Source organism: Phaseolus vulgaris, chromosome 1 (genome assembly GCF_051622355.1).
Source record: "Phaseolus vulgaris cultivar YP4 chromosome 1, ASM5162235v1, whole genome shotgun sequence".
Classification (NCBI taxonomy): domain Eukaryota; kingdom Viridiplantae; phylum Streptophyta; class Magnoliopsida; order Fabales; family Fabaceae; genus Phaseolus; species Phaseolus vulgaris.
This window is the reverse complement of record NC_143498.1, coordinates 31,427,022-31,441,772: the sequence shown is the minus strand read 5'-3', so window position 1 is coordinate 31,441,772 and position 14,751 is coordinate 31,427,022.

Genomic DNA, 14,751 nt, shown 5'->3' with positions numbered 1-14,751 from the left:
GCGTGTCTAACACTAGGGACAAAATCGCGCTCTGGTGCCCGTGCCCAAGGCAACTGGTCCCTTATCTCTTCTTTGCTTGGTGCCCACGCCTGAGGAGAGGCCTATTACAACAGCGCCGGATCGTTGACTCCGTTGGCGTCGCCTCGTTCAGGGGTTCTACCTCCATTGCCGTGTCTGCACTCGGTGGACGCTCGAACACCATGAACACGCCCCTCTTTGTTTTCAAACTATTTTCATAACATTTACGCGCTTCCTCTTGATCTGATTTGATGGCGATCACCTTGCCACTGAGGTCTGGCAGCTTCATCTTCATGTGGCGCGTGGACGCTACTGCGTTCAGCCTATTCAGCGCTGGTCGATCCAACAGGATATTGTAAGCTGAGTTGGCGTTTACCACTAGGTACCTAATGCTTTCGGTACGTGAGGTCGTTTCGTCTGTGAATGTCGTCCTCAATTCCAGGTAGCCACGTACTTCTACCTGGTTGTCAGCAAACCCATACAAGCACCCGGTGTAGGGTCTCAAAAGGTCAGGAGACAACCGTAGTTTGTTGAATGTCGACCAGAACATAACATCTGCGGAACTTCCCTGGTCGGCTAGAACCCTGTGCACCTTTCTCCCGGCCGTGACAACCGAAATGACCACGGGGTCATTGTCATGTGGCACAACATCTTGTAGGTCCGCCCTCGTGAACACGAGGTCTGACTCCCATGGGTCACCGGAGATTCTTTCTTCAATTGAATTGACTCCCCTCGCATATTTCCTCCGTTGGGAGGCAGTGGGTCCTCCTCCAGAAAAGCCACCAGCAATGGTGTGGACTTCGCCAAGGACGGGCATCTCGTGCGCTTGTTCTTCCACTGGTGCTGGCAGGGACGCGGTCGTGGTGGGCTCAGAGATGTAATCCTTCAAAAACCCGCTTCTTACCAACTCGTCTAGCTAGTATCCCAACGATAGGCAGTTGTTGATGTGGTGACCGAAAGTTTCGTGGAACTCACACCAAGAGTCCTTGCGAGGCCCTACCACTTTGTCAGTCTTCGCCGGTCGCCTCAACCTTTCAGCTATATTGGGCACGACAATTAGGTCCTTCAACTCTACCACAAAGTCATACCTCACTGGTCTGGCCCTTTCCCTGGTCGGACGATTTCCTCCTGCTTGACCCCTGGGCTGGGGTTTTCTTGCCTCATAGGGGCGTCTCCCCTCTGGCTTCTTCCTTCCCGTCGTGGTCTCGTTGACCCTGACGGGTTGAGCCCGTGTATGTGCCCTCGGGCGTGAGGGTGCGACGCTTGATGTGAATGCAATAGCAAGAATACATGATTCTTTGACATTCTTAGGAACAACTTGAGTTGGTCATGAATTGGCACTTTAATTAGAATTGGATCAATGTTCTAATTCAAGAACTCACCAAGACTTTGCATCGAACCAAAGCTCACATGGAAGTCCATGTTTTGTCAAATTGAATCAAACAACAAGAATGGAAGAAAACACAATTAAGCTCAGCCAAAGAAAAGGAATTACCGAACAGAATTGAAAAACAAGTAAGCTAGAACTTGAACATGAAAAGGAAACAAAGCTTGAGAATTGAAAACTTATGGAGATGGAAGAATAGGTGAGTGATCACGCCACTTAGAGTGTGGATACTCCAAGATTAGTGTGTTGCCGCCACTTGAGGTTCACCATAGACACCCAAGATAAGACTTGATGAAGGCACCAAAGCTCTTCCAATTTCTCTCTCAAATTGAGTAGAGTTTTCTTACTACAAATTCCAAATCTGATTTGTACAAGCCAAGCACCTCTATTTATAGCCTATAAGGTGATGAAATGCAAAGCTAATCAAATGCAAATGTGCCCCTAATGACATGTAACTTTCGGCACCAACTTGTGCATGAAGGAAGTGTGACTTTCCTTCCTAGTTTGGCACCTCCTAACTCATATCTACACTCCCCCCTAGCATCCCTTACTAAGTTCACACCCCCCTAAGCTTCTAATATTTCCCTCTTAAGCACCATCTACCAAAGATATTACAAATAAAGAAAACAATTGTCCATTATTTCCTAAGGCCTTAAACATGCTTCTTGTAAGCCTTTGAGGAGGATGAATGACGTCTTGCACATCTACCTCTTGATCCTCTTCCTCTTCTTGTCCTTGTTGATTGGCTTCTATTTGTCCTTGGCCTTGATCTCCATCATACTCCCCGAGTTGGAGAGAATTCGTCCACGAATTCTGGAGACCTACAGAAAAAGGAGTTAGATCGCTGACATTAAAAGTATGACTACCTAAGAATGTATCAGGCATATCTAACTCATAAGCGAAGGTCATGGGACGATTGCGAATGATGGATTCACAAAAAGGGCCGGGACACACGCCTTTTCTGAACGCATACACGATCATGGGCTCTTCCGTAGTACCAACCTTTACTACTTGGGCCCCAAAACGGTTGATGTACTCCTTCAAGGTCTCACCTTGATACTATTTTACATCAAACAGGTAATACGAAACGGGCGGTGGGGCCTTGTTCGCTAAGTATTGCTCCCTAAACAACCGCGACAGCTGCGGGAAGGAAGTGATATGGCCGTTTGGAAGGCTGATGAACCAGTCCATGGCCATTCCCGTCAAGGTGCTCATAAAGAGCTTGCATCTCACGGCATCAGAGCCGCCTACTAACACCATCTGCGTGTGGAATGCAGTGAGATGCGTCTCAGGATCCTCCATCCCGGTGAAGATCACCTTGGGCCATGCGAACGTGTTGGGGATCGTTGCATCCAAAATCTCCTGAGAGAACGGCGTGGAAAACTCCCTTGGTGGGGTGAGACATTCGGTCTCATCTTGATCGCGTTGCCCTTGGTTATTGCCCAAACCTCGGCGTAAATCCTCATTGATACGATGGAGCTCTTCGTTTCTCACGTGGGAAGTCGCGAGATCTGCCTGCATACGTTCTTGCTCCGCCCTTGATTCTGCCATTTCCTCCTGCAGCCCTTGCATCATGTCCATGACCTGCTGCATAGACATTTCCTCTCTTGCTGCGCGTGAGGAACCTTGTCTCGTAGCCCTCATTCTTCAACGTTTTCCTCTGAACTCCTCCTGTCGTTATGGTAGCTCTGATAAATTCCCTAAAACTTGTGATGGGACGGATGTTTTAAATCGGCCCCACGGTGGGCGCCAAATGTTCCGGCCGGTTGACCTGGGTACGTCTTTGTACGCAACCTTGCCCGTCAGCTAGGGGCACCTTCCTTCTGGCAATCTGCGAATACCTGCAAAGAAGTGGACAAATGGGCGCCCTAGCGGCCGTTTGCACTCCGACGCTCAAGTCAGCTAGCAAGAAACACCAAAACTCTACACCTCCGTATCGGAGCACCGTCCACGGTGCTCTGAAGGTGGTAAAAGGAATTGTGTGTTGTGTATATTTTCTCGTTCTGGAAAACAATCCTTTTCTAGTCCCTTGTGCGTAACCTCAAGGCTTGAGCAAGCAACTACAATCTGTTCTCCGGAAAATTTGCCAAAAGTTCCAACCCCGTTTCCAACATCCAAGGTTCCCTTTAAACGTCTCTCGCATTTAAAGCGTCTTAAAAGCACATTTAAGGTTATGAAACGTTCAGCACCTTTAAGAGGTTTAAACCGCTTAAAGCCTTTAATGTACCTTAAAACGCTCGAAACGTAAACTTTAATTACCTTTAAATAGCTTTAATTACCTTATACCTGACAAATTGATGTTTCTGTTCTTCCTGCCGCGTGTCTACCTGACTTGGCCGTTATTACACGTGGAGGGCCTCACAGCACCGTGACTCAACTTAGGGGTATTTCGTCGTGTGAGTCTTCCTTCCTTGGAGTGCATCTGGCGCAAGGGGTGACTTTTTGGGTGCCAACTCGTGCCCCCAAACCTCTAGTCACTCGCTTTGAGAGCGTATCTACCTTCCTCTCGTACCCTGCACCTGGTTACCCCTGGGCGTGATCCTCTCATGAGTCGTATCTATCCCAAGGGTCTCCCTGGGGTGACATGGGCACTTCGCGAGTCAGATTGCTCTCCACTGGCGCTAGTACTATGGCCTTGAAGCCACCTTTCTCTTCACTTTATCATTGTTTCTGCGCTTGGCGGGCCCGAAGCCTCCATGGCGTCACTCCCTCCATAGTCTTTCCTACCCATGGGTATCAGGGAGTGACACTACTAGTGGCTTGTTTGGCGACGCCTTATCTTGGCGGCACCTTGTTTAGGCGACGCCTTTTCTTGGCGACGCCATGTTAAGGCGACGCCTTGTCTTGGCAACGCCTTGTGTAGTCACTCTGTTGACTTCCTTTCTTTGACCCCTTCGCATGGTCTCACCATATGTTGACCTTGTCCCCGACGTTGACTTTGACTTTGGTCAACACCCGGGGGCGGGACGGTACAAAAAGCCAAATGGACCCAAATTTGTAAGGGGACCAAATCTTGTTGCTTGAAATCTTTTTATGCAGGAAAACTAAAGAAAAAGGAGGGGCTGAGTCATCTGATCAAGTTCTTGAAGAAAAAGACAGTGGAAGATCATAAAGCACATGGCACATGGAAGATTTAACATAAGGATAAGACTTTCCTTTATTTGTTCTTAATTTATGTTGAAAAAGTCCTCTCTCTTGGTTAAAAATCTTTTTAATATGCTTAGTATCATATGCTTTGAACTCTTTCTGCTCATGGTTAAAATTCAGAAACAGTTTTAACTGCTGCAGAAAAACAACCGATTGTTTTGAGTCTGACAGCACTGTGAAGAAATCTTTTTAATTGCTATTTTGAAATTCTATCCGTTGTAGATCAATTCAAAGAGAGAATCTTGGTCAAAGAATCTGTGTTGAAAGCTGATCATGTTCAGAGAGAAGTTACAACAGTCATAAAGGAAAATATTCCAAAATCTTGGAAATTCAAGAGCCTTAATGACTAGTCAAAGATCACATGTGAAGACCATGTGATTCCATCTTTTTCTGACATTTTCTGTGCAGAGCAGAGTCAAGTCCTCTCTCTTTGAAAATCAGGTACCCACTGAATAAAATTGAATGCTAATTGATTCTTTTTCTGCTATAAAATCTGGTGCAACTGATCTCTTCCACATGAACAACCAATTGCAACATCTCTTGCAAAAATCTGTGAAGAGAGCTCTTCTCTGTTTTCTTCTCTGCCATCATGGAATCAACTCCTCCCACCTCAAAGAGAGTCAAATCCAGAGCTGTTAGGTTTGGAGGAAGGCTTGAAGGCTGGTTTTCTCGAGACAATGATCTTATTGAGAAGTATAGGTATGAATCAAGTATCAAGAAGATAAACAACCCCAAGGTTGTATGCTTTAATTGGCTAAAAAGTCAAAAGCTTGATAATGTGAGAAGGCTGCTCAAGGATCAATCTCTCAGAAAGTTCCTAGAGATGAAGGCAAATATATATCCAGATTTAGTGAGGGTGTTCTACACAAACCTAAAGTTTGAGGGAAACAATCTAGTTTCTCATGTGAAAGGTGTAGAAATGGAGATAACTCATGAAGTATGGACTGCTGTTGCTGGTCTCAAGTTCTCTGGCCTTAGAATCAACAAAGGAAATCTTGGAGTAGTGGAGGATGTTAACAAAATCCAATACTACAAGAGTTGCTTGAAGAATCAACATGCTCAAGTGAGAACATGCTCGGTTGGAGGTCTAAAGCTTAATGAAAGATTGTTTGCTCTCATTGTGACTTGGATTCTAACTCCAAGGGGGAGTAATCATTCTGTTCTTACTGAGGAAGATCTGGTATATATCTTCTGCATCATGAAGAAGATCAAAATCAATTGGATTCATATCATCAAAGAGCACATGCAAAATGCTATGAGGTTAAGTGACTATCATTATCCATATGTTGTTTTAGTATCTAAATTTCTATTCTATTTTGAAGTAAATCTTGAAGATGAAACTTCTGAGTTGGTCAAGTCAACTCAAGAGTTGAACAATGGATCACTCAACATGATGGGTTTTACCAAAGTAGGTGGAAAATGGATTAGTAAGGATGGTGACCTTGGTGCCTCATCTAGTGGTGCTGCTGATCTTGAACAAGATGAACCTGTTGATATGGATGTTCAACATGAAGATCCACCTGAAGATTATCAAGATGCTGGACCAAGTGCTGGTGCTGGAAATCAAGAAGAAAAAATACAAACCATGTCTCCTTTTGAAAGATTAATGATGAATAGGCTTGATAGCTTCGCTGAAAATCAAAGGAGCCTTCATGATCTATGTGTTAATAATTTCCAGAGGATTGACACCAGGTTTGATAACATGGATGCAAGATTCATGACTCTAGATGAACAGATTGAAGCTGTTCAGAACCAAATCTTTGATCTTCAGTTTGCTGATAATGAAGAATGAAGGAAAAACAACCGATTGGTGTATCGAAACAATCGATTATTTTTTATGCTTATATCTGATTTTAAATTTTCTTTCTTTCTGCTGTTGCTGCTTTAATTATGATGTAATCAAAACAATATCTTGTTTTATTTCTTCTCTTTGTCTATTTGTGAAGACAAATAGGGGGAGAAATATGCTATGTTGGAGAAATATGCTGTGTTTAAGTTTCTGTTTTTTTAGTTGTTAAAACAGCTTGGATGAGTAATATTTTCTGATATTTAGCTCTGAAGTTTATTACTGTTTATCTGTGCTAACCAAATATCAGAAGTTCTATCCTTTGTTCAAAACTGTATCTTGCAGTAACTACTTCAGATTCAATAAGGTACAACACAAGCATCAGGGATTTGTCTTCATCAAATAGGAAGAGATTGTTCAACCAAGTGGTGTTCAAGCTTTGAAGAATCCAAACCCTTTGAAGGATGATGAAGCCTTTGCTGTGCTTGGTGTTGTTGTGCTAGTTTATTATAGTTTTGGGGTAGTTTGAGTATTGTAATCCACCCCTTGATCGAATCTAAAGCATAAGCATCTCAATCTTTGTGAAAGTAAAATGTTTTCAAACTAAGTTAAAACAACCGATTGTTTTGTCAAAACAACCAATTGTTTTGTCAAAACAACCAATTGTTTGTACTTAGATGTTTTGAGAAAAAGATTGAAAACTGTTTTTAAAATGGTTGAACTGTTAAGAACCAAAACAACCGATTGATTCGAAGAAACAACCGATTGTTTGTTTTGGGACCATAACAGAAAAACTATTTTATCTTTGACTGAGCTTTAAATGATTTAACTACTTACGCTCCAGTCATTAAATGCTTTGACCAATCTTTTAATGCAATTTAAGAGTTTGTTAAGATTTGATAACAAACTACATCTTTGAATAAATTCAGAAAAACAAATTTGAGAATTAATCTTTGACAAGTTTTTGCTAAGAGTTTTTGAGTTTTTCAAAGAGCTGAGATTGCAGAAAGTTTGTGATTGATCGAAGTTGTGGAATAGGATTCTGCTTGTATTGATTTCAGATTATCTTCTGTAACAAGTTTAATCCTTGTACTCTCTGTGAAACAAGTTTCGTTTCTGTGTTTGCTGAGATTAGCTGTGTGTTCTTGAAGGGATCAAGATCAGCAATCTTGGTGTTGGTGTGTTGGCCAAGAAGAGTGTGTGTCTTGAGGTGTTCAAGGTCATTCTCTTGGTTGTTGTGTAAGTGATCAAGTTGTGATTGCTTAATGGATTTCCTCAGGGTTTTTGAGAAGACTAGATGTAGCTATGGGTTTGGAGTGAACCAGTATAAACATCTGTGTGCAATCTCTCTATCCCTATCTCTTTAAATTCAGTTTTTTTATTTGATAACTGGTATAAACAACTGATTGTTTCGGTAAAACAACCGATTGTTTTTCCAGTGTTGTGCTTTGCTTTATGTTTTTTGGTAAACTAAATTTCTTATCAATTGTTTCCTGAGATAAATTCATTCTACAAAGGAGGATCTTAGGGACGTTGTGCCTCACGACAACGATCCCATAGTCATCTCGCTCGTCACGGCGGGAAGGAAAGCCCACTGAGTACTGGTGGACCAAGGAAGCTCGGCGGATGTAATTTCTGGCCGACTTTCACGCAGTTGCAACTACCCCTTGACCAGCTAAGACCCTATGGAGGGTGCTTGTATGGGTTCGCTGGCGATCAGGTGGAGGTCAGGGGGTACATCGAGCTAAGAACAATGTTCACGAATGAGATGGCCTCGAGGACAGAGAAAATCAAGTACCTCGTTGTGAATGCCCCCTCAGCATATAACATTCTGTTGGGGAGACCAACCCTCAACAGAATAGGAGCTGTGCCCTCAACTAGGCACATGAAGGTTAAGTTACCCTCAATGGAGGGGGTGGTGATCACCATCAGATCTGACCAGAAGGAGGCGAAGAAGTGCTATGAAAATATCTTCAAGAATAAAAGGTCAGTAAGTTACATGACCACGACGCCGCCTCCCGGTGAGAAGCCCAGGCCAACAGAATGGCGAGTTGTTGATGCGGCGATGGAAGTGGCCGCCGGGGGCGATGCCACCATGGTGGATGCTGAGCCGGAGGGAGAGAGCGGCGGGCGGGAAGAAGAAGCGAGGAATCGCCCAGAGGAAGCGAGGGAATCGGGAATCGCCAGGGCGGTGATCGCCAGGGAAACCAGACCCAAACCCGTCGAGGAGTGGCTCGAAAGGGAGATCGGGGGAAAGGTCTTCAAGCTGGGCAGATCTTTAGAGGTTGAGCTCCAAGACCAGATCGCCAAGGTGATAGAACGGCATCTGAATGCTTTTGCATGGTCTGCTTAAGACATGCTGGGAATTGACCCCAACTTCTTGTGTCACCATTTGGCAATGGACACACAAGTCAGACCAGTGCGGCAGAGAAGAAGGAAGTTCAATGAGGAGAGGAGACAGGCGATTAGGGATGAAACGCAGAAGCTCCTCACCGCAGGCCATATCAGGGAGGTCCAGTACCCTGAGTGGTTGGCTAATGTCGTACTGGTGAAGAAGAGCAACAGGAAGTGGCACATGTGCGTCGACTTCATAGACCTGAACAAGGCTTGCCCAAAGGATTCGTATCCTTTGCCGAGCATAGACGCCCTGGTCGACAGCGCAGCAGGGTGCAAGTTGCTGAGTTTTCTGAACGCCTTCTCGGGGTATAATCAGATAAAGATGCATCCTATGGATGAAGAAAAAACTGCCTTCATGACTGAGAGATCGTGCTACTGTTACAAGGTGATGCCCTTTGGGCTGAAGAATGCGGGGGCCACGTACCAAAGATTGATGGATAAGGTACTTGCACCAATGCTGGGAAGGAATGTGCAAGCGTACGTAGATGATATGGTCGTGACCTCGTTAGAGAAGAGCAAGCACGTCTCGGATCTGGAGGAGTTGTTCACCACGATTGCCAAGTTCAGATTAAAGCTAAACCCCGAGAAGTGCATTTTTGGCGTGGAGGCAGGGAAATTCTTGGGTTTCCTCTTAACTGAAAGAGGAATAGAGGCAAATCCTGATAAGTGTGCTACCATATTGGCGATGAGGAGCCCGGCTACCGTGAAGGAAGTGCAGCAGCTTACAGGTCGGATGGCCGCCCTATCTCGTTTTGTATCAGCCAGTGGAGAGAAGGGCCATCCGTATTTCCAATGTTTGAGGCGAAACAACAAGTTTGTCTGGTCGAAGGGGTGCGAATAAGCCTTCGTAAAGCTTAAAGAGTACCTGGCGAGCCCGCCGGTTTTGTGCAAACCCTTAGTAGGAACCCCTCTCAGGTTGTATTTTGCTGTGACTGAGAGGACGGTGAGTGCGGTGCTCGCCCAAGATCAAGACCAGGCTCAGAAGCCTATTTATTTCGTCAGCAAGGTATTGCAAGGCCCGGAGGTAAGGTATCAGGCCTTGGAGAAAGCTGCATTGGCTATAGTATTTTCGGCGAGGAGGTTGCGCCACTATTTTCACAGTTTTACAGTGCTGGTGATGACCGACTTGCCCATCCAGAAAGTCCTGAAGAAGCTTGATGTAGCTGGGAGAATTGTGAAGTGGGCGGTGGAGCTGTTGGTGTTCAACATCAAATATGAGCCCCGATGACCGATCAAGGGGCAGATTTTCGCTGATTTTGTGGTCGAGCTCTCGTCAGAAGCAGCACGAGTTGAAGGGGACGACTTTCGTTGGGTGCTTTCGGTGGACGGATCGTCAAACCAGCAGGGTAGCGGTGCTGGAGTCATTCTAGAAGGGAGTCATTCTAGAAGGGCACAACGGCGTGCTGATAGAACAATCCCTGAGATTTGCTTTTAAAGCCAGCAACAATCAAGCAGAATATGAGGCGCTGATCGCCGGAATCTTGTTGGCTAAGGAGATGGGGGCTAGGGTGCTGATGGCCAAGAGTGATTCGTTATTGGTCACGGGACAAGTAACGGGCGAGTTCCAGGCCAAGGATCCACAAATGGCGGCTTACTTGGAGTATGTGCAGGAGTTGAAGAGTTCCTTTGTCTCATTTGAAGTGGTGCATGTGCCCCGAGAACAAAATGCCCGAGCTGACTTGCTAGCCAAGCTCGCCAGTTCGGGCAAGGAGGGTAGGCAGAGGATAGTAATCCAAGAAACTCTGAAGACGCCTAGAGCATTTGTGGCAGACCACCTGGTTCTTCAGATAAGCAAGTCGACAGAGAAAGCGGCGAGGAGTCACAGGTCCTTGACCCAGAAGACCTTGAGATCGCCGAGAATAAGAGCATGTCGGGGGGAGAGGGTGAACATAACGCAGGTCTGCGCTACGCATGAGCCAGACACATGGATAACACAGTACCAGCGCTGCCTGGCAGATGGCCTTCTCCCGCTGGATTCGACGGAGGCTAGGAAGATAAAGAAGAACTCCAGCAAGTTCACCATGATAGATGGCGAGCTGTATAGGTTTGGGTTTACACACCCACTCCTAGAATGTGTGCACGGAGAAAAATGCACTAGAATTATGGTCGAGCTCCATGAAGGGATATGTGGAAGTCACGTCGGGGGTCGAGCTCTGGCTGCAAGAACTCTCCGTGCAGGTTATTATTGGCCAACAATGAGGGAGGACTGCAAGAAGTATGCACAGTGTTGCAAGCAATGTCAGCAGCACGCCGATTGGCACAAGGCGCCTCCAGAAGAGTTAAAGTAAATTTACAGCCCTTGGCCATTTCATACGTGGGGAATTGACATTCTGGGACCTTTCCCATTGGCGATCAGGCAGATGAAGTACTTGGTGGTGGCGATTGAATACTTCACCAAGTGGATCGAAGCAGAACCAGTAGCCCAGATCACCGCCCACAAGATCGAGAGTTTTGTATGGAAGAATATCGTGTGCCGGTTTGGTGTGCCTAAGCGCCTGGTGTCAGACAATGGGACTTAGTTTGCAAGTCACCTACTGAAGAAGCTGTGCGAAGAGGTGGGAATACAGCAGGTGTTTGCATCCGTCGAGCACCCACAGACAAATGGCCAAGTAGAGTCTGCCAATCGGGTGTTGCTGAGAGGTTTGAAGAGAAGGCTAGAGAAAGCCAAGGGATCGTGGGGTGAAGAGGTACCCCGCATAGTTTGGGCGTACCACACCACCGAGCAGTCAGGAACCCACGAGACCCCATTTAGCTTGGTCTATGGATGTGATGCAATGATTCCAGTCGAAATCCAGGAGAGCTCGCCGAGATTCCAGAACTTTGTGGCGGAAGACTCGAACAAAGAAAGAAGGTTGAATCTAGATTTACTGGATGAGGTCAGGGAGGAGGCAAGGGTAAAGGCTGAGGCAGTGAAAAGAAGGATTGAGCGAAGGTATAACTCGAAGGTGATGCCAAGGCAGTTTAGAGAGGGCGACCTGGTGATGAGGAAGGCCCACCAGTACGAGATGGAAAACAAGTTATCGCCTAAGTAGACAGGACCGTTCCGAATAACCGAGGCGCTCGGGAACGACGCCTACCGCTTAGAGACGTTAGAAGGAGGGGCGAGTGTAGGCGAGAAAGAGAAAAAGTCCTCAGTGCATCCAGGGGGAGGAGATGTACACCCTGGGCAAGTTGAGGCACCAGATAAATTCCTTCTCGCCTTTGAGCGAGTTCAGGCTAGATAAAGTCCTTCTCACCGTTGAGCGAGTTCAGGCAAGAAAAAGTCCTTCTCGCCGTTGAGCGAGTTCAGGCAAGAAAAAGTCCTTCTCGCCGTTGAGCGAGTTCAGGCCAGAGAAAGTCCTTCTCGCCGTTGAGGGAGTTCAGGCAGGATAAAGTCCTTCTCGCCGTTGAGCGAGTTCAGGCGAGAAAAAGTCCTTCTCACCTCAGAGTGGGTTCAGGCAAGATGAACTGAAAAGTCAGGGGTGTTCGTGACCTTAAACGGCGGGAAGGGAAGGAAAACGCCTTTCCCCCTTTAAGTGAAACATCAATATTGACTTAGTAAGACCAGAGAAAACTTCCACGCTTGTAGGGGGTGTGAGGGCAGATAAAATCCTTCCCGTCCTGAACGAGTTCAGGTATGGCGTGAAGGGTGAAAGAGGTTTAAGAGATAGCTAAGGTAGGTTCAAAGAGAACACCTCGCTATCCAGTTCTTTGTTCTGAAACTCAGGGAGGTAGAGAAGGATCCGAAAGGCGCCTCTACCCCCCAGAAGAGGGAACAATAGTCAAGTGATGAAGGCAAAGAAAGCTTACATCGCCAGAACCCTATGGCGATCAGAAGAATTCCAGGCGATGACGAGGGTAAAGGCTAACCTTGTCAGGCAGATCAGGTAAACTGTATTGTGATACAAGTTTAAGTTAAAACCTGCTGCCTAGTAAGTAACTTTTTGCCTTAAGTTTGCAAGTTGTCTTAAATGTCATCGTTTGAGAGTTATTAGTTGCTCAAATTTTACTTTGAGTTAACAGTTTGATAAATTGTTATAAGATTAACAGTTTGCTCGAGTTCAAAGCAGTGAGTGAACGGTTAAGCCCGAGGAATTGCTAAGTTAATTTGTTTAAGCGAGTTCTACCGGTTATGTTGGTTAATCACACAGCGAGTAAGAGGCGTTTGAGGCACGATATTAGAAAACAACATCTTAAGCAGAAGAAGTTATATAAAGCAATATCAGTTCAAGTACATACGAAGAAGAATTACATATAAAGTTCTTACAAATAGAAATAAGCGCCAAGTTTCAAAAAACAAGATGATGTAGGGAGGCGATTAATCTTCAGAGGGCACGATCTTCCCATCCACCACCTCGTTGCAAATTGATACCATGGAGAGATCGAGCTCGGGATATTGGCACGAGACTTGCTCCAAAGCGGCGTCGAACCCGGCGGAAAGGACTTGGGCGGAGCTTTGCTCAAGCTCTTGAGCTTGTTTCTTCAGCTCGTCAGTTTGTTTCTTCAGCTCTTCGGTTTCTTCACGAGCCCGAGCAAGTTCCTCAGCAGCCTTTTTTATTTCCTCCCGAGCCTGAGCCAGCTCTGCAGTGATCTTCGTGGCCTCCTCTCGAGCTTTGGCGAGCTCAGCCACGGTGTCGTCCCTCTCCTTTTCAACTTTCCCAAGGAGCACCTCCCGATCTGCTAACCTCTTTTCAAGGTTTTCCACCTTGGTTGCATCTGCTTTCATCGCAGCCTCCAAGTTGGCCACCTTGAGCCTGTAAGGTAAAAGCTTGCTCTCCAGCTCGATTTTCTCTTGGGCTTGGAGGTGCAGTTTTTGGCGCAGATCGGAGGCCTCCTTGCGCGCGCCTCTTAGTTCAGCATCCATGGCGTCCTCCAGCCTTGAATGGTCGATTTCCGCCATCATCAGGTTGCAAGAGAGCTTCTCCGCCTCCATCCTTATTAGGCGGTTTGAATCCTTAAGCGCTGCATTCTCATCTTAGAGCTTCTTGTTCGAGTCCTTCACAGCCTTCGATATAATTGAGGGGAGATCCTCTGCCATCATCTTCAGCTTGGCTGTGAAGGGTCCCAAGACCTCTTCGATGGAGGATGGGAGGCTCGAGGTTGTTGCTGAAGGAGGCGCTGGGGGAGCTTGGTGCTGACTTTCACCACCACCCTCTTGACTTTGAAGGGCGAGGGGGGCTTCTTGGCGTGGTGGTGAAGTCGGAGACTCTGTTATCAGGTTCGGCGAGTTATGACCACCCTCATTTCCTCCTGGTGCGACCCCAGCGATAGAGGTGGTTGAAGGAGGACCCTCTCCAGCAGATACGAATGGCGTGGAGGCGCTTGGAGGGTTCTCAATAAAATTGGGGTCGCTGCTTTCAACCACAAGGGGCGCGACAGCCAAGGGTGTTGCTTGGACTGGTTGTGTTGGAGCTGGAGGTGAGGGCGGCGTTGGAGTTGGGAGTGCAGGTGGTGAAGAGGGAGCCACCCTTGTCCTCTTGGTGACGAGGCCATCTTCAGTCGCCTCGTCATCTTCTTCTTCTTGTACCACTTGAGGAGTTTTCCTCTTTGGCTTCCTCAAGACAAGCTTTTTTCTTTAAGGGGCGGGTAGTACCCCGGAAGAGGTTGCACCTCGGGGCGGTGTTTTGTCTTGAGTAGCGGCGATCGCCACCACCGGGTTAGGCACAGTTTGGGAGCCCGCCGCTAGTTTGTGGGATCGGGCGATCGCCTTCAATTCTGCTAATTTCCCCTTTCCCAACATGTTATATGCATGAGGTAAATCACGGTTGAGCAACCAAAACAGAATCAGATAATACAAACACATTTATGCAGGGACAACATAAGCAATACATAGATGGAAAGATCAGAGTCAACACAGAGTAATAGAATACCAAAGCAGAGCGGGGAAGACGCTAAGTTAAGTATTAACTTGAAGTGAAGGACTTGGTGTGGAGGTAGGAGCTAACCTATGTGTATTTCGAGTTGGCTTTCGAAGAACTCGTAGGGAATGATCGAGGCAGTGGGGAAGGTAATGTTGGCGGCAGCTACGCTATTCCAG